The sequence below is a fragment of the Sinohyriopsis cumingii genome, chromosome 5 (genome assembly GCF_028554795.1).
Source record: "Sinohyriopsis cumingii isolate HCF-2022 chromosome 5, ASM2855479v2, whole genome shotgun sequence".
NCBI classification, from domain to species: domain Eukaryota; kingdom Metazoa; phylum Mollusca; class Bivalvia; order Unionida; family Unionidae; genus Sinohyriopsis; species Sinohyriopsis cumingii.
Window position 1 is genome coordinate 78,287,585 of NC_142965.1, and position 22,872 is coordinate 78,310,456.

The 22,872-nt window shown below is 35.1% G+C and overlaps 1 protein-coding gene across 2 annotated transcripts in view; it reads right to left on the reverse strand.

The window, feature by feature from the left end:
* LOC149799536 (uncharacterized) overlaps positions 1 to 22,872 on the reverse strand; it is a 349,619-nt gene that overhangs the window by 15,445 nt on the left and 311,302 nt on the right. Inside the window, exon 7 of one of the 2 annotated variants that reach the window (XM_089958885.1) lies at positions 2,630 to 2,806. The exons of the other annotated variant lie outside the window; for it this stretch is intronic. The gene's annotated coding sequence lies outside the window, so the exon portion shown is untranslated. The remainder of the gene's footprint in view (positions 1 to 2,629; positions 2,807 to 22,872) is intronic. 2 annotated transcript variants of the gene reach the window in all.

Here is a 22,872-nt window from a genome sequence, read left to right on the forward strand (position 1 = left end):
CAAGTTACTTTCTCTTTTACGAGATCATAATGTCAATGCCGTTGACAAAGGTTAAATTGGAAAAGGGCGTTCTGAGAACTTATGGTCCTTATTTAAAGTCGTGTCATCTGGAAACTGCATCAATAATCGCTTTTTACTTAACTCATTTTATCTCATGACATGTTTCTTTGGCGTAAAAACAGAATGAAAAGGAAATGTGCTGAAAATCTGGAGGTAAAATGTGGCAATAACTAGCGATAAAATTGTATCCCTATTTCTCTATGATTTCACTTTTCTCATGCCACGTCATTATTTCAAAGCGGAGTTTTTATTCACACATTTCATGGGGGGGGGGGGGGGGCCCACCTTACCCAGTGCATTAATGTGCACCTAACTATCAACACCACATATCTAGATCTGGCAATGCTTATAATATGCTGATGGATTAGGGTCAATGGTATCTGTATGAAATTTTAATTAGAACAGACAACATTGATCATGACCTGCCAACATGTTAGGTGCTGATGGATTAGGGTCAATGGTACTTTTATCAAATTTTAATCAGATTAGACAACATAGATCATGACTGCCAACATGTTAGGTGCTGATGGATTAGGGTCAATGGTACTTTTATTAAATTTTAATCAGATTAGACAACATAGATCAAGACCTGCCAACATGTTAGGTGCTGATGGATTAGGGCCAATGGTATTTGTATGAAATCATAATTAGAACCAACAACAAAGATCGGGGGGGGGGGGGCGGGCGCAGCAGCATGTAATTACTTTTCTGAATGATTATACTCTGCTGAGTAGAACAGGCAGCATAGATGATGACCTAACAGGTTATGTGCCAATTGATCTGGCTCTCAACATGAGGCTGTCATGTCTGATCTGTCCCAATAAATTTGAGCCATCCTTAAAAAAGCTCTGGTTTTCACTGACACAAAAAAAGCTATTTTAAAAGGTAGGTAGGTAGAATTTTTATTTAATTTTTTTAAAACCTCTTGCAACACTTTTAACAATTTAAACTGGTTCAAGATTGGCATGTATGCCAAATTCAAATCAATCATGGTTAAGTCAATTTCACTGATTTACATGAGCTGATTGCAGGACAGCAAATGAGTAATTTTTAAAGGATTGCCCAGATTCAATTCCTACTTAGTACTTTATCTGAGGGGCCCCGAGTGGCCAAGTGGTCTAAAGCACTCTCCATTACGGATCACTGCCATCTCACCTCTGTCTGCGTGGGTTCAAGTCTAGGATTCGGCCAATGTGGGTATGTGAGAAAGCTTGCCAGTAGCTTCTCGTGGGTTTGTGGTTCTTCCTGGGTTTTTCCTCCACCATTAATACTGGCCGCCATGCATAGCCTATCGTGTGCTGAAAAATGGCGTTAAACCCTACAACAACAACAACAAGTTTATCTGAATGATTCTTGCCGATGTTATAAACAGACCCGAACTGAACAGTTTTGTGATGAATTCATATGAAAGGAATGCAGTCACAAAATTTCAATCTTTTACTTTTATAGTGGAACTATCTTAAGCCAACCATGGAGATGTCCAAATATTTAAAATGGAGTAAACAGTGAGCACAATACTAGGTGTTAATTCCATCACTACTAGTTTAGAATGGACCTAATTCTGAGACCATAGTAGGCTGTTTGGTGTTCAAAGGAACATCAATACAATAAAGGTCATCATCGAGGAGGAAATTTTAGCAAACAGTTTTACTATGAGACACATCATAATATATTTGTCTAGCCTGGTCTGGGACAGATTTGATTCTGCACCCTAATGGTTACCAGTCTGGCATGCTAACAACTAAGCCAACATGGTTCCCTGGACTAAACAGACGGCAGATTCCTCTGTGTTTAATAACATATATCAGTGTACGTATTTTCCAGAGTGTACAGTGTTCACCATTTTTGTAAGTATTTCTCTCTGAGATGAAGGACCAGTGACTTAAAAATGTTCCTGCACCTCCAGAACATTTATTTGTCTTCCTGAATTGCTTTTTATTAGCACATTTTGAGTTAGTCACAAGGCCCAGCTGCTTCAAGTTTTGGCCTGAACGGTGTGTGTGTGTCAGATTTGAATTTTTAACATAGCTTTTAAAAACATTTTCAGTCATAGCACTATAATGTCTGTAGTAATGTCTGTAGTGATGTCTAGCATTGGGGTATCATGCCGCAGACATGTGGCATCATGTCCCACCCAGTCACATTATCCTGACACCAGACTACCAGCCCTAAACACTAACCTCTTAATGCTGAGCGTCGAATGAGGCAGCTGTAAGTACTGTTTTTGGCTTGAGCATAAAATTATTGGTGTCTGACTGGTTGACACTGTGGCTAATTTTGAACATTGATGGTGTATCATACTTTTATAAAAGATTGCGGATGTTGTTATCAAAACACAGTTAAGTGTTGAATAAAAGGAGATGTCAGTGAATCAAATGAATATGTGAAAACCCAAAGTCTACTCTCAAACCAAGAAATAATGTATAACAACTTAAAAACCAGTCAAACAGTTTTAGACAAAAAAATGTTTTCATATAAAACTGAAAAATACTTGAGAAAAAAATGTGAAAGATATTCTTTTCAGCAGAACTAGTTTTTTTTTTTTGTTGCACTAGTTAAGAACACTCACATTTCACAGTGCAAAAAAATCTCCATGTTGTCACGTGGTCTAGGTCAGCACAATGTATATTTCATGTCACAAGTCAGTCAGTCCTCTACACTTGCTGGTTTTGACTTTCCTTCTTTCATATCAATTATCAAGGTCTCACTGGACAGTTTATCTGGCGAATTTTCATCCAACAATGACCTATTGCAGAAAAATGAGAATAATTTTACACTGAAGATACAAATAAAAACAAACTAATGATTTTTGTAGAAAGCATACATGTGAGATTTTGACTGCAGCAATCAGGTTAATTCCTGATGCAACTGGTGGTTTTTATACTGAACCAACACTGCCACCAACCCCTAAATGTTACATTCATTTTTGACAGGAAATAGCGATTTTGAATATTTTCCTGTGACAAGGCAGCTAAAAGAATCAGCATGTGCCTTATGCATGAATAAAGTTCACTAGTACTATAACAAATTAGCATACTTTTCATCACCCCTCAACCATCTAGATTTTTAGATATTTACCTCTGTAGCAGACACACCTAAATATGTAAGCCAAGTCGACTGCTCATTTGCAGCCCAAGTTACGCATTTGATCTCCATTGCTCTACTAACTGTGACAGGCAGTCACCAACATGCCAACCCATTTCCAAGCCTAACTCAAAGTAAATCTAAACCACATTACAGATTTAGCTTCTGTGTGAATTTATAAATGCTAGGCTTGTGATAATTAGGTTCATGCCTTCTACTTTAGAATTGGGGGGGTAGGTCAAAATACAAAACTATCCAGTGAGACCTAAATGAAATTAACACTAATGTAAGATTCTCTGTGACTCAGATTCAAGATCCATAATGCACCTGATCACTCAGGGTGTAACAGACAGTTGATGTCAAAGTTCAGTACATGACTGTCAGCATCATCACATCATCCATTTCACCAAGCCAAATACAGTAACTTCATACAAGTACTGAAAACATCTCAAAGTTCTTAATTGGTTCAGATGTTCCTTTGTAGTATGTTGATACTGTATAAATAAATTGACTTTTAGTAAATAATCTTTGAGAATTTCTGTAATTTTTACATCATATTTCTTCAAATAGTTATTGATTCTACAATCTGTAGAAACAGGACTGTAAAAAGTCAACACTGAATCACAGACATGGTATAATACACATGCTTGATCCTTTGAGATTTCATAGGTCTCACACCACAATTTCCTTTTGAAAGACCTATGCAAGAGCAACAGCATATTGCAAGGCTTATAGAAACTCTGTACCTGACTTATTTCTAATGAAATGCATGTGTGTGTGTGTGTGTGCATGTGCATTATTTGTTTTTACAACAATTTCATGAAAAATCAACATAGTACCACCTGTTTATAAAAAACTACAAAATGTCATGCTGAATTCAAAAAAAAAAGATGTCAGATTGAAACAAACATAAATGGAAATTAGACAAAACTTCACATGCTTATTATTTCATTTTAACCTTTATTATACAGTGTGACCCCGCTATAGCATGCTCCACTATAACACAAATTCGAATATAACACGGTCGTGGTGTGGCTCCCAAAATTTCATATACATATATATTTCTCGTACACGACAAAAAAACTGTTTCTAAAAAGTACGAAATATTATAAAAAGTTTATTATCATTTTGGGGAAAACATCTTGTATGAATAATACAAGATAATCATGGCGAGGCTCCTAAAATTTCATATGTATTTTTCTCGTACGTGAAAAAATAGTTTTTTCTTCTTAAAAGTACAAAAAAATAATGTGTAAAAAGTTTATACTGGGATCGCGTAGGACTTCATCAATGAAGCAAACTTTGATTTATTTTCCTTATTGGCTGCAAAATATACAATCTGGCAATTTCTTTTATTGGCATCACTGTTTGGCTGTTTAAACTTGCATATAGAACCATTGGTTTGGAGTGGAGAAATTCAGAGGCCCCATGAAAGGAAGTGGCAAACTGGATATAAAATGCACTGAAATTTATCTATTGTTACATAAACAAATTCTTTCTCCATATTGAAAAACCATCTAAACAGTGCATTGTTATATCATAATCCGCTTCTTTTGACATCTAGCATGAGTGCTGTATATTGTGAGATATCCGCCTTTTTGTTGTTGACATTTCTGATCATGGAGATCAACCAGACGAGGCATTATCTCATAATCTATCTTTCATTGGATTTTTGACTGCTCGCTAGTAATTAATATATTTACACAGACTGATATTTGTATGTTGATGGTAAGTACAATTCCTCTTCTTTTCACTCAGAATTAAATCCTTCAGAACACTCACATTTTCTGTAATAATCCCTGTAATCAGACCAGAACACCTGCGTCTCTATCGTCTGTTGGCCCGTTGTTAAGTTTCTGATGCATGTCTGGAAGGAAGTTGTTGTTGTTGTAGGGTTTAACACCATTTTTCAGCACAAGATAGGCTATACATGGCGGCCAGTATAAATGGTGGAGGAAGAACCTGGGAAACCCCCAGTAAGAACCACTGACCCATGAGAAACTACTGGCAAGCTTTCTCACATAACCACATTAGCCGAATCCAAGACTCAAACTCATGCAGACAGAGGTGAAATGACAGTGATCCATAACGGTGAGTGCTTTAGACCACTCGGCCACTCGGGCCCCCCTGGAAGAAAGCATCATGCTGCTACCACAAATGTAAAAAAACAAAACACATCTTACTGATTGGTTTATTAATTTAGTCAGGGAGGAAGAGTAACTAGAGTTGACCAAATGACGGCCAATTCCTTTTTTAAAAATGTACCCAGATAAAATACTTTGCTGAAATTTCAAAGGAAACGGATTACCTTTGAAGCACCAATTGTTATGAAAAACATACTCAGCAAATGGAAAAAACCATCAGTCTCAGTCATGCAATACAATTATTTGATGTTGCCACCACAATAAGAAATGGGCATTTGTTTGGTTCTCCAAAGCTGTCCTTTAGCGGTGACTTCAATAATGCATGCACCCTTCATCAAAGAAAGCTGACTACAATCTTCAATAAAAACAAAGAACTTTTCTTCAAAGGAAGTCAATAGCAAACTTAAATAAAAGTAATGGACTCTGGTGGATTTTTGCATTTTCCAACTTGACTGGAACATGTTAACTGTGCCGTGAAAGTTTCCTTTTACAGGGAAAAAGTTTATGCTTATGAACGCTACCAACGGCAGCTTAAAATGCAAACTTTTACTGACTTGGGACGTACTGAAAAGTAAATGTGCTTCGTCATTCATTGCATGATTGTGCTATGTTTTTCTACTGAATTCAGACCAATATGACCTGTGACAAAACTAATGAACATTTTAAATCTGTGTGTGTGCATATTTTCGATGAAATCGCTTGTGGATTCAATGTATGTGGCGAGATTCACGGGTGAGTACATGGTGTTGATAGTCTATTCATGCTATACATTAGACATGTATATATGTACCAACTCGTGGTTCTCTAAATAAAGTTAACTATTATATATGCCTTCTTTGTTTTCACTACAGTGTATTTCTCATTTAATATGCATCGATTTAAGATGGTAACTGTGCCGATGAAGCACATATTTTACTGCCCACATATACTGCAGACAGACAGATGAACCTCTGCAAAATGTAGGATATGATGGGCATTTGGAATAAAGAGTGGTCTCAATATGAAAATAATGGGTCCGTTAAGCAAAATTTTGTTTTTAAAAATCCAACTTTTACCCTTCTGCTCATGCGCAAGCCAAATAGCCAATGAAAAACGATGTTTCTAACACAACTAGGCATTAGGTTATTGAAAAATCAACTGGAAGTTGATTTATTAGGATTTATTCAGAAATAGCTTTCAAAATGTATTTCCTACTCGAATTTCAGGCGAAAATGACAAAAACCTCCAGGTGTTAATGTGTTGAGGGCATTCTTGATATTTGGACTTCTTTAAAATTTTATTTGTACATGTTGAACAAATTAAAAATAAAATGTATTCTTATATTCTGTAATATTTGCTTCAATTCTTGGTCTGATATTTTATGCCAAGGAGATGTCTGGCAATCGTCAGATATGTCCTAGGAATCCTTGGATGATATGTCCTAGGAATCTTCGAACAATATGTCCATGTCATCCTTGGACTATGTGTCCTAGGAATTTCAGAATGCTTGTAAACCATGGACATATGTGAGGATTCCTGGGAAACTTCAGACTATTGGTTACAAATAACCTCAGACATTGAGAATAAAAACCTTGGACACTGGTTATAAAAAAATGTGTCCTTGGACTATTACCTCAGAAAGTCAGCAACCAATACTCCGATGTTTTTCTAGGAAAATTTTTCCAAGGTTTCCTAGGAAACCTCAGAACAAATTGTACAGCTGGGCGAACATCAATAAGAAAATGTAACAGAAGTCAAGGTAGTACAAAATATGGGTCATTTTGACCTAGTGATGAAATGGAGTGATGCTTATCAAGATGCATTGCCTCACCATAGCAGGTTTTTCCTACGAGGAAGCTGAATGATGCAAGAGCTAAACTGAGGGACACCGTTCTCATTTTTTATTGTTTATTGCACTAAAAACATCATTATCCCAATGATGGTAGGTCATACATTCTAAAAAGAAAAGATTATAAAAAAGGTGTTTGTGTAATGGAGTTATTGGAATGAACTTGGAAGGAACGCACCTTGTGTTGAACAGTAAACACATTATTTGAAAATAATGGCTTGGAATATGATACCAGCTATTCCCACATCAAGCATTGTTGTTCTCAGCAGACTTAAAATCAATTATTCAAACAGCTTTCTGTGTTTGAAAGCAATATATATACATGTTAGTAAAAATGAAAGAACAAAAAATAATTTCAACACTTTCATGTTTTCAATGTCATCAAGTGTTGGTGTAACATTTGGAAAAGAATGATTTATTTTTGAAACATGATGCTCAAAATAAATGTCTAGATAGTTATATGGTTCGAAGCAATTTTTTGTGTGTGATTAATTTCATCTAAATGTGATTTATTCACAAATGTATATTAAATTATTTCTCCAGTAAGAACTACAAGAATCTGTAATTATAATCAAATGTCTATTTTTAATTTTTTTTAATGTTTAGTTCTTCTTGCTCAATTAAGTTTATTTCAGCTAATCCATTTCAGGAGGCCAAGGTATTTAAGTTGTCAAGCATTTGATTCATAACCCAAAGGCCCTGGATTTGGTATCCACCCTGGCCAGTCTCGGTTGACAGCCTTGGCATGTCGATGGGAAAGGCACGTAACTCCCATTTCCTCTACATGTGTCAAAATAACATCAGAAAACTACCAACCAAACTAACCCATTTCAGTCTGATTCACTATGTGAGGAATTTTTCTAAGCAGTTTTCAGGCAAAAATCTGACTACATTTCCAATGAAAGCGAACAAAAGTTATTGTTGCAGTTGTTCTTATTTTCATTATTTTTGTTATCAATAATCATCATCTTTGTAATTCTCCATATTTATGCCATATAGTACAATTATATATATGTAATTACACCATATCATAACTATACCATAATATTGTGCTTACATAAAGTGCCTTTAGGTCTGCCAGGATTTATGTAACAGCAGATCTTGATCTAAACAATTTAAATCTACATCTCAACACTGTAATACTTCATGTAATACAAACATGTGTAAAGTCTACATCTCAGCACTGTAATACTTCATGTAATACTAACATGTGTAAAGTCTACATCTCAGTACTGTAATACTTCATGTAATACCAACACATGAAATGTCAACATCTCAACACTGTAATACTTCATGTAATACTAACACATGTAAAGTCTACATCTCAGCACTGTAATACTTCATGTAATACTAACACATGAAATGTCAACATCTCAACACTATAATAGTTCATATATTACTAACATGTAAAGTCTACATCCCAGCACTGTAATACTTATGTAATACTTACACATGAAATGTCAACATCTCAACTCTGTAATACTTCATGTAACACTAACACATGTAAAGTCTACGTCTCAGCACTGTAATACTTATGTAATACTAACATGTAAAGTCTACATCTCAGCACTGTAATACTTATGTAATACTAACACATGAAATGTCAACATCTCAACACTGTAATACTTATGTAATACTAATACATGAAGTGTCAACATCTCAACACTGTAATACTTCATGTAATACTAACTCGTGTAAAGTCTACATCTCAGCACATAATACTTCATGTAATACTAACACATGAAATGTCAACATCTCAACACTGTAATACTTCATGTAATACTAACACATGTAAAGTCTACATCTCAGCACTGTAATACTTCATGTAATACTAACACATGAAATGTCAACATCTCAACACTGTAATACTTCATGTAATACTAACACATGTAAAGTCTACATCTCAGCACTGTATTACTTCATGTAATATCAACACATGAAATGTCAACATCTCAACTCTGTAATACTTATGTAATACTAATACATGAAGTGTCAACATCTCAACACTGTAATACTTATGTAATACTAACTCGTGTAAAGTCTACATCTCAGCACTGTAATAATTATGTAATACTAACACATGAAATGTCAACATCTCAACACTGTAATACTTATGTAATACTAATACATGAAGTGTCAACATCTCAACACTGTAATACTTCATGTAATACTAACTCGTGTAAAGTCTACATCTCAGCACATAATACTTCATGTAATACTAACACATGAAATGTCAACATCTCAACACTGTAATACTTCATGTAATACTAACACATGTAAAGTCTACATCTCAGCACATAATACTTCATGTAATACTAACACATGAAATGTCAACATCTCAACACTGTAATACTTCATGTAATACTAACACATGTAAAGTCTACATCTCAGCACTGTAATACTTCATGTAATACTAACACATGAAATGTCAACATCTCAACACTGTAATACTTCATGTAATACTAACATGTGTAAAGTCTACATCTCAACATTGTAATACTTCATATGTAATACTAACACATGTAAATCTACCTCTCAGCACTGTAATGCTTCATGTAATACTAACACATATAAAGTCTACATCTCAGCACTGTTATACTTCATGTAATACTAACTCATGTAAAGTCTACATCTTAGCACTGTAATACTTCATGTAATACTAACTTGTGTCAAGTCTACATCTCAACACTGTAATACTTCATGTAATACTAACACGTGAAAAGTCAACATCACAACACTGTAATACTTTATGTAATACTAACTCGTGTCAAGTCTACATCTCAACAATGTAATACTTCATGTAATACTAACTTGTGTAAAGTCTACATTTCAACACTCTAATACTTCATGTAATACTAACACGTGAAATGTCAACATCTCAACACTGAAATGCTTCATGTAATACTAACATGTGTAAAGTCAACAAATCAGCTCCTGTTATAGTTCATATAATAATAACATGTGTAAACACTGTGTAAAGTCAACATCTTAATGCCTGTTATAGGGGGTTCTAATTACACAGTAAAAAGTCCATATGTCAAATATTCTAGGATTACTAGTTGTTTACATAATACTAACATATGTGAACACAGCATAACATCTACAGCTCAAAATATTTAAAAGTAGTTCATATAATAATAACATGTATAAACACGGTGTAAAGCCAACATCTTAATACTATAATACTTCATGTAATAATAACACATGTAAAGTCAACAACTCCTATTGTAGTTCAAGTAATACACTCTAACCACTAGGCCACTGGAGTAGTCTCTTCAATATTGTAAAAAGAAAATGAAAATAAGAACAAATCAAAAGCAAATAAAAACAGCATTACTTATTATTTAATATGGAATAAAAGAACAACAAAACTGATGTTTTAATAAAAATATCATCAGCAACACTGAAGTTGAGACCACTCTGGTGGCTTAGTGGTTAGAGCATTTACCTTGGATGTGGGAGGTTGAGGATCTGAACCTCAGCTAAGTATTACCAAAGACTTCTGAAAATGGTACTTACAGCTGCCTCACTAGGTGTTTTGCAATAAGAGGTTAGTGTTAGGGCTGGTCAGCCTGGTATCAGGATAATGTGACTGGGTGGGACATCATGCTACATGTCTGTGGCATGATGCCCTAGTGGTAGACCACTATAAACTATCACACTGCTGATATTATACCGATATGTGACCGAAAAACTGTTAAAGGTACATTAAAATCCAAATCACACACAAACACACACACACATCACACACACTTAAGTTAAATACTGGTGACGAGAATACCACCGAACCCCCAAAACAACAAGGTAATATGACTAGACTATAGAGGAATACCATCCTTTGAAGACTTAGAGAAAATAAAGTTGTGCATGCAACTGAATACAAAATTGAAAATGATTGTTTGTGTAATACTGCTTTAAATGACTTAAACTCAGCATACATTATACAGAATAGAACATAAATAGGTCGCCACAAAAAGTTGCCCTGTGTGTTTCTCAGTGTGTGGCAGGGGTATAAAAGGTTAAGTTATGAAAACAAATACTTGAAATGTCAAAAACACTCAAGAGAGCTAATTCAGAATAACACTTAAAATGAGAGTAAATAAACTCAATAAATATGATACATGAAAGAAAAATGCCCTATTTGCACTGTATGATGCAAGGCAAAAGCAATTTCCGAAGTACATAAATTGCACTACTAAAATTCAAGACATCAAGGTAAAGGATGAGGAGTAATCGTCATGTGCCAGGATCACAGGGTTGACTTCCAGAAAGTCACACTGTGGGAGGAGTACTCGGCATGTGCCAGGATCATAGGGTTGATTTCCAGAAAGTCACACTGTGGGAGGAGTACTCGGCATACGCCAGGATCACAGGGTTTATTTCCAGAAAGTCACACTGTGGGAGGAGTACTCGGCATGTGCCAGGATCACAGGGCTGACTTCCAGAAAGTCACACTGTGGGAGCGGTACTTGGCATGTGCCAGGATCACCGGGCTGACTTCCAGAAAGTCACACTGTGGGAGGATGAATTGTAATCATCTGAATGAAGACGATTTTCATTCCAGAAGAGTAAGCTAAGGAACAGCAAGATATGCATTACTGATATAAAACTGTGCAGACCCAGACTGCCATTGCATAATGCATTGGCTGATCTGGGTCTCTTCAATTTATTAAGACAACTTCAGTAGAACAAACAACATGGACTCTCATCTATCAGTGCATTATGTGATGTGAGACCAGGGTCAATGTTGTTTGCAGTTGGTACCAACTTGCAAGTGATTATATCTATGGTACATTCTGAATGCCAAACCCTTTTACAGACAAAAATGGCTGGGAATTAAATACCAGTGTAGTCATTGGTAAGGTCATATAACATAATCACTAGACAGTGTGCATCGTATAATGCCATAAAAAAGGGAATAACAAAAAATCCCACTGTATAATGATCACTAAATTTAGCATCATTCTTGCTGTAAGAAACAGATTTTATTGCTGGATTTATTAAGGACTTGCAACCAATATTATGCTAACCATTATCATCAGGTTTCAAAACTTTCATCACCTCAATGGAAAACAATGTAACATTATCAGGATGAAGTAAAGCCTGCTCTCTGCATGAACACCAAAACTATGCTATGTGAAGTGCAGCTGGAGTCTATTCTCAGAACTCAACCACTGGAAGGAAAAGGTAACTTTGGCCCAGGAAGTTTATTACATTATCAAAAGCTAAATGTATCATATAAGACATTACCCCATGCCAGGATAAGTGACCTGTCCAAAAATACAATATAGTGTAGAAATGACCAGGTAGATGGTAACAGCCCATCTGTTTGACCATTCAGTGGAATATTGATAAGGGCTTTGTCCATTAGCATAATAGATATTGTGGACACACATCTTGTCCATCTTCCAATAAACATCATGAGCACTTCACAAACCTTTTCCTCATGTTGACTATGCCCAAAATATTCTATAGAAAGGTCAAGTCTACAACAATGCTCATAGTCACACATATACTTGGTCACATCGCTATGATCTTGACTTGACCACTTACCAGACTGTTCCGAGCAAGATTCCCTTGATTTCTTAGCCATTCTGGATATAGTCATTTTCTGTGCACTGTGATGGTAAAGTAAACAAGAAGGTTTGGGTGCACGGTACAGTTAGGAAGGGCAATAACTCTGTCAAACATCATTATGGAAATCTATGGTTATCAAACTCATCTAGTATCTTAAGAACAAATTTGTTCATTTTACTTTTACAAAAAACAGCCAGAGTTCTGTCAAACATAGATGGAAATTGCTGGAAACTGAAATCTCTGATTTTTTCACATCTCTGTACTAAATCTGGTTCAAATTCTATGAGAAATGTGGACTCTGCAGGGTTAAAAAGAATACAGGCACATTTTACATTGAAAAAAGAGGCTATGACTGTCCATTTTTAATGGTCATTGATGTTTATCAGGCTTGTTTGAAATTCTGTCAGTACACACCTTCACATAAAATCCAATTCAAATCCAGTGATAAAATTAAACTCTAGAGCATTAACGCACAGAAATGTCAATGCGGGCCAACTACCTGCCATCCTACCCACCAGTCCCTAAGAGGAAGAATTTAGTGATAGTAAAATGACATGGTCAGTGTGTGTTAATAATCTAGGATGATTTCTTTACTTCAATAGAAAGATATATTGTTATGACGTGGTTCGGCATTCCCTCACTATAAGACCCTTCATTATAACACATTTCCTGTCATAAGACAGGTATGGTCATAGATCCCATTTCATTGATTGGTTATAAAATTACATGTATAATGTACTTCATTATAGGGTGATCTCGCTATAATGCTGTATACTGTATGACTTCCATGGGCAGTGTTATAATGAGGGAGTACTGTGCCATGTATTTCATTATAAGGCAGTATCCCCACTGGCCCCCACTATAAAAAAAACATTGTATTCAGTTTGGAAACTTGTTATTTTGCTATTGCGAGGAAGTCTCTCCTTGAAATTAAAATAGTTTACAAAGTTGTAAAGTAAATTAAGTTGTTGAAATAAACAACTGAGTATAATATTTGTCCAGAAATTAATTGTCAGATAACATATTTGATTCTCTCATCTTGATGGTATCATCTGCTGGATAAGTGTCTCTACTTGCTGGAGCCAGGAAACAGGTTTTAAATTGCATGGTTCTCCATGTCTGCAATTAACACTCATTAGGCTACAATTTGATACCTGTCTCTATTATTTTTCAAGAAAGATTTAGTTTACTTAGTAAAACAGCTAACCAGTCTGAAGTAATACAGTGAAGACTCGTTTATTTATCATTGGGTGGCTAAACTTTATCTGGATAAACAAGTGCTTGGATCAACAGTTTTCAGGTTATGCCCATCTTTGCCAGCCAAAGTTCAGATATGTTAACCTTATCTACACCTTGACGGATTGATCATATATTTTAGTGCCTTGTCCTCACAACATCTATTGGATTTCATTGTTGCCTCTCTTAGTATGTAATGCCAACTAACCAACAGCATGCAACAGCAGTACTTTGTACATCGGCCAAAAATGGAAGAAGCAACTGACTTCAAATGGATAATTTTTAAGTTTAACATCGAAAGTATGACTATGTACCAGAGAGAAGTTTTTACAGGTGTATTTTATGGAAAAGATGTATTTGCACATAAACACTGACTGACACTGGAAAACTGATTATTTAGGAATCTATTCCAGTTGTGTGCTCCCCTTCTCTAGATCATGTAGAACAGCATTCAAATTTGAACAAGTTTATTTTGATAGGATGTGGTGGATTGCCACTGCATACAATAAAATTAAGACCCCAAGTACTAAAATATCTGACTGATCTGACAAGGTGTTGACAGGGTTAACATATTGGAACCTTGGCTAGCAAAACTGGGTTATAAAAAATCTACTAAGCATTTGGTGGACACATAAAAGGTTTAGATGTATAATACTGCTCTCTTTCCTATTATAATGTGGTAGACAGAGTCCGTAACTGTCAATCATGTTATGCACTGAGCCACAGTACAGCAAAAGTAAAAATTTGGTACATTTATAGAGGAGGTGGGTGGCTGTTAAATAAAATGCCATATACATGTACATAGTAATAATTTTAGTTTATGTAAATTAAATATATTTTCTCATTTCATGGTATTTGTACATTTAATTTTGTCAAAAAAATGTTTTAAAAAGGAAATACTATACTTCGGGTACTTTCTTTTAGTCCATATTGTTATACATTTGACAGACCAATTTAAGTACAGTTCTGGTTACATGGGTCCATAGCAGTACTGTGTTTTAACCAAGGCTGCATTGTAATGACGGGTGTTTTAATGAGGCAACAGTAAGGAACAAAACTTACAGAGTGTACTGCTTCTATGAAATCTGACCAATGCTATGAAGCAATAATTTTTTTATCCAATCAATGAGGACAATTTATGTCAGAAAAGTACCAATGAGTCTCATTTCATAGAATCCTAGTTTAGCAACATACCCAATTAATAATTTTTCATCTGCATAACTCAGCACATATATCCAGATAATCCGTTATCACCTGCACAAATCACATGCCAAATTTATAATTATTTGAAAAAGAATCAAATAGATAAAAAAGATAAAACACTTTAGTTTCCAGTAATTCTTACTTTTATGGTACCTAGCTTTCCTGAAATAATTACATGACAATCTGGACAAAACATGGGTCCGGCTTTATTTATTGCATGTTTACAGATATTAATAACTGTGTTTTTCCTCTGTCCATAAACTTATTTCACTTAGTGACTGAAAATAAATAAATGAATAGAAATACAAAACAAAGCAACCAAACCCACAAATACGATTTTAGTCTCTTCCTGAAGTCTGACAAAGCAAACTACTGGTAATCACACTTTATGTTTAAATTAATTAAAGAAAACTGATATTGCTTGCATGCTTTGTCTATTTTAATTAATTTCACAAGAAAATGCAAGCATATTGAAAAAGACAACTTCAGTTTGGAAGAAAAAAAAGAGTCCACACTGTTTTTAAAAATCTGACTGATCATCACCTTCCACCCCTGAAACAAACTCCAGGAGAATACCTCAGACTGGTCATAGAGTTTGTCAATAAATAAAACATAATGAAAATAAACATGATTGAACCAGTCCTGGTAGTTTTCCAAATAGTTAAAGATGTACACTGTAGCATATTTTGACATTTGGTGGAACAGATGAAGATTGGTCACAAATATTACTAACACAACCAATGAACTAAATCCAGTATGTATGGTCTGGTACTGAAAAACTTGTACAATACCAGCAGTAAACTAAATTACATTCTAGTACTTATCAATTCATAACAATATAAAAAGCTCCTAACTACACAGATCTGTTTTGTGCTACGCTAAATATTAAATATGTTCTTATACACTGACATTTTATTCGTATGCTGTACATTCCCTAATTAGTGCCCCCAGGGGCATTACATTTGCCAAATGGGGGCATTCATTACAGCACAATAATGAAAGATAAAGTCCAAATTTGATGTACTCTTATAATGACCACAAGTAAATTTGAGGGTCTTTCTACCACTGAATTAAGTTACTGTGAATAGTTGTTGTTATAGGGTTTAATGCCATTTTTCTGCACAAATAGGCTATACATTGCAGCCAGGATAAATGGTGGAGGAAGATCCTGGGAAAACCCTGGAAAGAACCACCGACTCATGAGAAGCTACTGGCAAGCTTTCTCATGTACCCACATTGGCTAAGCCTGAGAATCGAACTCATGTAGACAGAGGTGAGGTGGCAGTGATCCATAACGGTGAGTGCTTTAGACCATTCTAAATAACATCACAGTTAAAATGATCAATTGATCAACACATTTTCCCACTCAGAAGAAGGTTGAAGTGGTACTGGCAAGTCTTTGAACTTGCCACCTTGCATCATGTTTAACACTACATGTTTGCCTGTTACTTTAGTGTGTGTCTGTGTGTGTGTGTGTGTGATTTGGATTTTTAATATAGCTTTAACAATTTTTCAGTCATATTGCAGTTTATAGTGTTGTCTAGCACTGGGGCATCATGACACAGACATGTAGCATGATGTCCCACCCAGTCACATTATCCTGACACCAGGCCAACCAGTCCTAACACTAACCTCTTAATGCTGAGCACCAAGAGAGGCAACTGTTAGTACCATTTTTATAAATCTTTGGCATGACTCGGCCAGATATTGAACCCATGACCTCCCGCATCCAAGGTGGATGCTCTAACCACTAGGCCACCGGAGCTCATACTGCTGCAGTATTTTGTTGTAATCATGAATCTGAAGCAGACGGGTATTGAAAAGTACATTTCAATTTTGTATTTCTAAAAACTGGGAGAGGGGCAATAATTAGAGATGGATTATCCACAGGAAGACTCTATTCATTGGGAGGACCAATCTATCTATCAAGGACTGTCATATACACCAGGCATCCCTTGTCAAAACAGATTTGATCCCCTTGCTGATGCATGTTCTGAATGTGGAAACTTACCAGCTAATTGTACAGATTCAAATATGACTGATAATTCAGATTTATACAATGATTATAAAAGTAGAAAATGCAGTTGTGGAAAAACTAATTTTTTATACAGTACTGATAGTTGTAATGATGATCACTGTGAACATAGTACTTTTAATGTCTCCTTGAGTGCCTCTAATAGCATTGATATTAATCTCATGAATTTAGGAGCTTCTAACAAAGGTTTACACATAGGTCATTTAAATATTCAGGGTTTTTGTGGAAAGATTGGTCAAGTGAAGTTACTGCTAACCTCTCCAAATAATAATATCCATTTATTTTGACTCTTGGAAACAATGTTAACAGAAAAATCAGGGTGAAAATTTCTTGTATATCAATGGCTACGACAAACCTTATCGAAGGATAGGAAAACAGGCAGTGGTGGGCTCCTTGTGTATGTTAGAACCGGTACTATTTGTAAAAGACAGGAAGGCCTAGAAATATAGGAAATAGAATCCATTTGGCTACAGATCACTCCCGATAAAGCTAAGCCCTATTTAGCTGGTTTTGTGTACAGACCTCCATCATCACATACTGATTGGTGTGAATATTTTGAACCTCAAGTAGATAAAATTTCAAAAGAAGAGAAAGAATTTTACATTCTAGGCAATATAAATAGAGATCTTCTCAATAATCAAATAAAAGTGAATTGGATGAATTTTATTGCTTCGTTAGGTATGGAGCAACTAGTAAATGAACCCACCAGAGTAACATCTACCTCTAAAACACTTATAGATCATATTTATACCAATACTAAAGAAAATGTTATGGAAGTAATGGTTCCAAAGATTGGTATAAGTGACCACTTTGCAATTTTTCTAACACGTAAAGTCAATGGCAAATCAACAACAAATAATATCCATAAATCCGTTACTTATAGATCATTTCATAAGTTTGATACTGTTAAATTCCTAGATGATCTGAAACAGATTCCATGGAATACAGTCCAAATCTTTGAAGATATTGATGATGTTTTAGATACTTGGACAGATCTGTTCATCAGTATAGTGAACAAACATGCCCCTTTGAAAACACACAGGATAAAGAAAGAGCTCTCCCCAGAAATCAAACTGAATATAGAGTTTGGAGGAATAAAGTTAATAAAATGATACGTCAAGCCAAACAAGCGCACTATAAAAAAGTGCTTGATGAAAACCAAAATAATCCCAAAGCTATCTCTGGAAAGTGTTTACAGGGTTTGGTGCTGGCAAATGTAAGAGTAAAGCTGAAATTTTATCCCTCATTCATGAGGGCATTCATATTGATAATCCAAATATTTTTAACAACTTTTTTGTTCAAATTGCTGAAAAATGTAAAGAACCCAGAACTTGATCTGATCATCTGGAACTCAAACATTTTTGTGCTAAAAAACTACCAAGCAATATAAAGTTTGAAATTCCTGAAATGAGTCCCAAATTTGCAATGAAAGTATTAGGTCTAATAAATTTCCACAAACATGGAAAACTGCCAAGTTATACCATTGCATAAAGCAGGAAAAAAGATGATGTAAATAACCACAGACCCATATCTATCCTTCCTTGTCTCTCCAAATTACTAGAAAAACATGTACATGATTCTTTTCTCAACTATTTGAACACTTATGATCTTATAATCAGTCTGGCTTTTGCCAGAATCACTCCTGTGAAACTGCACTTGTATCTTTGATTGATAAATGGCTGAAAGCATTAGATCAAAGAGAAATGGTAGGCACTATTATGGTTGATTTTCATAAAGCTGTTGATCTTGTAACAAGACCATGAAATTTTGCTTGAAAAACTAAAAATCTATCAATGCAGTGAAAACTCCCTAAACTGGTTTACTTCTTACTTAACCGAGAGAGTGCAGAAAGTATCTTTAAATGGTCAACTTTCTGAAAGTAAAAATAATAATTGTGAAGTACCACAAGGCTCTATCCTTGGTCCTTTGTTATTCCTTCTATTTATCAATGATTTACCTCTTAAGATTGGAACTTCAATTTCTTCCACTGACCTCTATGCAGATGATACTACACTGTCTGAGATTGGTAAAACCAAAACGGTACTTGAAAATAACTTACAAGATGCTCTCCACAGACTTCAAGTATGGTGCAAGGAAAACAGTATGATCATAAATGCAGAAAAAACGAAAGCCCTACTAGTTACAACACAACAAAAAAGAGCAAGTCTAGATAGCGACATACTCAAGGTTCTATTTGACAATGTGAGCCTCAATATGACCTCTCAATATAGAATTCTTGGTGTATTCGTGGATAACAATCTAACTTGGTCTATTCACATTAAACATATTTCAAAAAAGGTTAAGTCTTATCTTTGGCTACTGAGTAAAATCAAAACATACATTCCTCTTCAGTATAGGGTCATCTTTTATAAAAGTTATATTCAGCCATATCTGAACTACTGTAATGTAATTTGGGGCAATACCTTTAACTAAAACATAACAAAACTTTTAAGACTCCAAAAGAGGGTTTGCCATTTAATTCTAGATCAAAGTATAGACAATTTTCAGGATGCAATGAATAATATAAAGGTTTTAACAATACATGAAAGAATATTTCTTAGAAAGGCCAAATTGATGTATAAAGTATCCAGAAAAGACATTCCTGTGTATCTAAGCAATATCATTCACCAAAACAATGCTGATGGAACTCCAAATTTAAGGTCCATAAGAAGTAAAAATTACATTGTACCAAGGCCAAAGAAGAAATTGTTTAAAAAAGTTTTCAATATACTGGTCCACTGGTATGGAACAACATTCCCAGTGACATAAGGCAGGCTCCTAGCATTTCATCTTTTCACAATCAATGTCTTAAATGGATGGAATCTTTAGAAAATTGAACAGTTCTAGTACCAAAAAACCCCACCTGCTTTCCTGTAATTTTGCATCATTTTCATAGCTAATTTTTCAATGCAGGATGATACTTTATGTTTTATATATGTTTATGTTTTCACTGATGCCTGTGCATTTGTTCCAGGCTTGATACTTCGAATTTTAAAATTACTTAATTATTTAGTGTCAATATACTGGTCCACTGGTATGGAACAACATTCCCAGTGACATAAGGCAGGCTCCTAGCATTTCATCTTTTCACAATCAATGTCTTAAATGGATGGAATCTTTAGAAAATTGAACAGTTCTAGTACCAAAAAACCCCACCTGCTTTCCTGTAATTTTGCATCATTTTCATAGCTAATTTTTCAATGCAGGATGATACTTTATGTTTTATATATGTTTATGTTTTCACTGATGCCTGTGCATTTGTTCCAGGCTTGATACTTCGAATTTTAAAATTACTTAATTATTTAGTGTCAATATACTGGTCCACTGGTATGGAACAACATTCCCAGTGACATAAGGCAGGCTCCTAGCATTTCATCTTTTCACAATCAATGTCTTAAATGGATGGAATCTTTAGAAAATTGAACAGTTCTAGTACCAAAAACCCCACCTGCTTTCCTGTAATTTTGCATCATTTTCATAGCTAATTTTTCAATGCAGGATGATACTTTATGTTTTATATATGTTTATGTTTTCACTGATGCCTGTGCATTTGTTCCAGGCTTGATACTTCGAATTTTAAAATTACTTAATTATTTAGTGTCAAGCCAGACTCTTCATATCATGTTGTATATACAGTATGTATTGTACATAACAGATAGAAGGCCTCTAGGTAGATTAGTTCTGTAACTAAATGAGTTACCTTCTCTAAATAGTCTTTATTATTATTATTATTATTATTATTATTAATTAGGGAATATTCAGTGTATGTGACTGGTACATGACTTGATACAGGTTTTAACATTATCCACAATGGCAGTTTTAAACAAACATTTCTGAGAGTAAGACTTTCAGCTGAAAAGTTTTCTTATTTAATATGGAGTGTCATGTTCTACTTCTGTTTTTATGATTCTTTTTTTATTTTCTCCTCATGTGGCTAACAGTTTTAAACGAATGTTACTTGTTACAATAGCAACAGTAAATTAATGAATAGTGAAGCATGGTTCTCCACATTTTTTACCATCTGAATGATACATGTAACTTATCCAGGCTCTTAACTGGGGGGGGGGGGGCCAAGTGGCTGAGTGGTCTAAAGCGCTCTCCATTACGGATCACTGCCATCTCACCTCTGTCTGCGTAGGTATGAGTCTCGAATTCAGCCAATGTGGGTATGTGAGAAAGCTTGCCAGTAGCTTCTCGTAGGTCGGTGGTTCTTCCCAGGGTTTTCCCACGTTCTTCCTCCACCATTAATACTGGCCGCCATGAATAGCCTATCATGTGCTAAAAAATGGCGTTAAACCCCACAACAACAACAACTTAACTAGGCTTCTATTTGAATGACTACATGTAACTTATCCAGGCTATTACTATTTGAATGAGCAACATGTACCTTAACCTGACTGTTACTTTTTTAATGATACATGTAACTTAACCAACATTCATGCTACTATATGAACTGTCTTGCTTCATAATGATTCATTCCCAATACAAAGAAAATCCAAAAAGGGGTTTAGGAAATATAATCACAAAAAAAATAAAACAACTTTAATAAAATCCTTAAGGTAAATTGTTTATGACTTAGGACCTTGAAACCAAGGACAATGGTGCAAGCATGTCATAGACTGAATTTTCTTAGCTTGAAAAGGATTAATGCCATGTATGATATGACTCTATGAAGGGGTTTAGGAAACAAAATGCAAATAAAAATCTTTAAACAAATCCTTAATAAACAATTGATGTTACCCGTGGGTTCTACAAAAATTAACATTCAACTCAATTTTTGAAGTATGTGTGTGTCATTTGGATTTTTAACAGCTTTAAAAAAAATCAGTCATATTGCTACGATATCTGCAGTGTGGCACTTTATAGTGATGTCTAGCACTTTGGCATCATGCCGCAGTTATGTAGCATGATGTCCCACCCAATCACATTATCCTGACATCAGGAATACCAGTCCTAACGCTAACCTTTTGATGCTGAGTACCAAGTGAGGCAACTGCAAGAACCATTTTTATAAATCTCTGGTGTGACTCGGCTGGGGTTCAAACCCATGATGTACCGCATCCAAGGCACTGATGGTTTAATCACTTAGGCTACCAGACAAAGTCAATTTTTGAATGCTGATATGGTTATTACCGGTCTAGATATTTCATGAAATCATTTTATGTTCTGGGTTATCACATTACTGCAAACATTGGAAAGCTGGCAATGTCTACTTCAAGCAAATTTTGGAGAGACACTGTATGGTCATATTAATATCGTGGACTTTAAAACATACTTTCCAACCCTATTATACTAGTCTAGTCCAGCTTTACATCAAGAACAGCCTAAGATTGCATGACCTGAAATATCCAATCTAACACTGAGTGACATGACATATCCAGTTTAACATTGCATTTGACCTGACACATCCAGTTTAACATTGCATGACTTGACATATCCAGTCCTGCACCGAATTCCCTAACATACTGACACTCTGTCACTTTTGGAGTTTGAGAAATTCCCACAAGACCAAGAAAGGTTACTTGTCCTGTGAATTCCAACTCCCTAAACTAATTTATAATGAATAGCTAATTAATTTTCTTGTGTCTTTCGAGTGTGATTTTTGGATTAAAGAAATTAATTTTGCACCAACAGTGACTTGTCTAAAAAATACAGTGTTGATGTGAATAATGATAATCCTATGGGGGAATCAGCCAAAAGAAGTC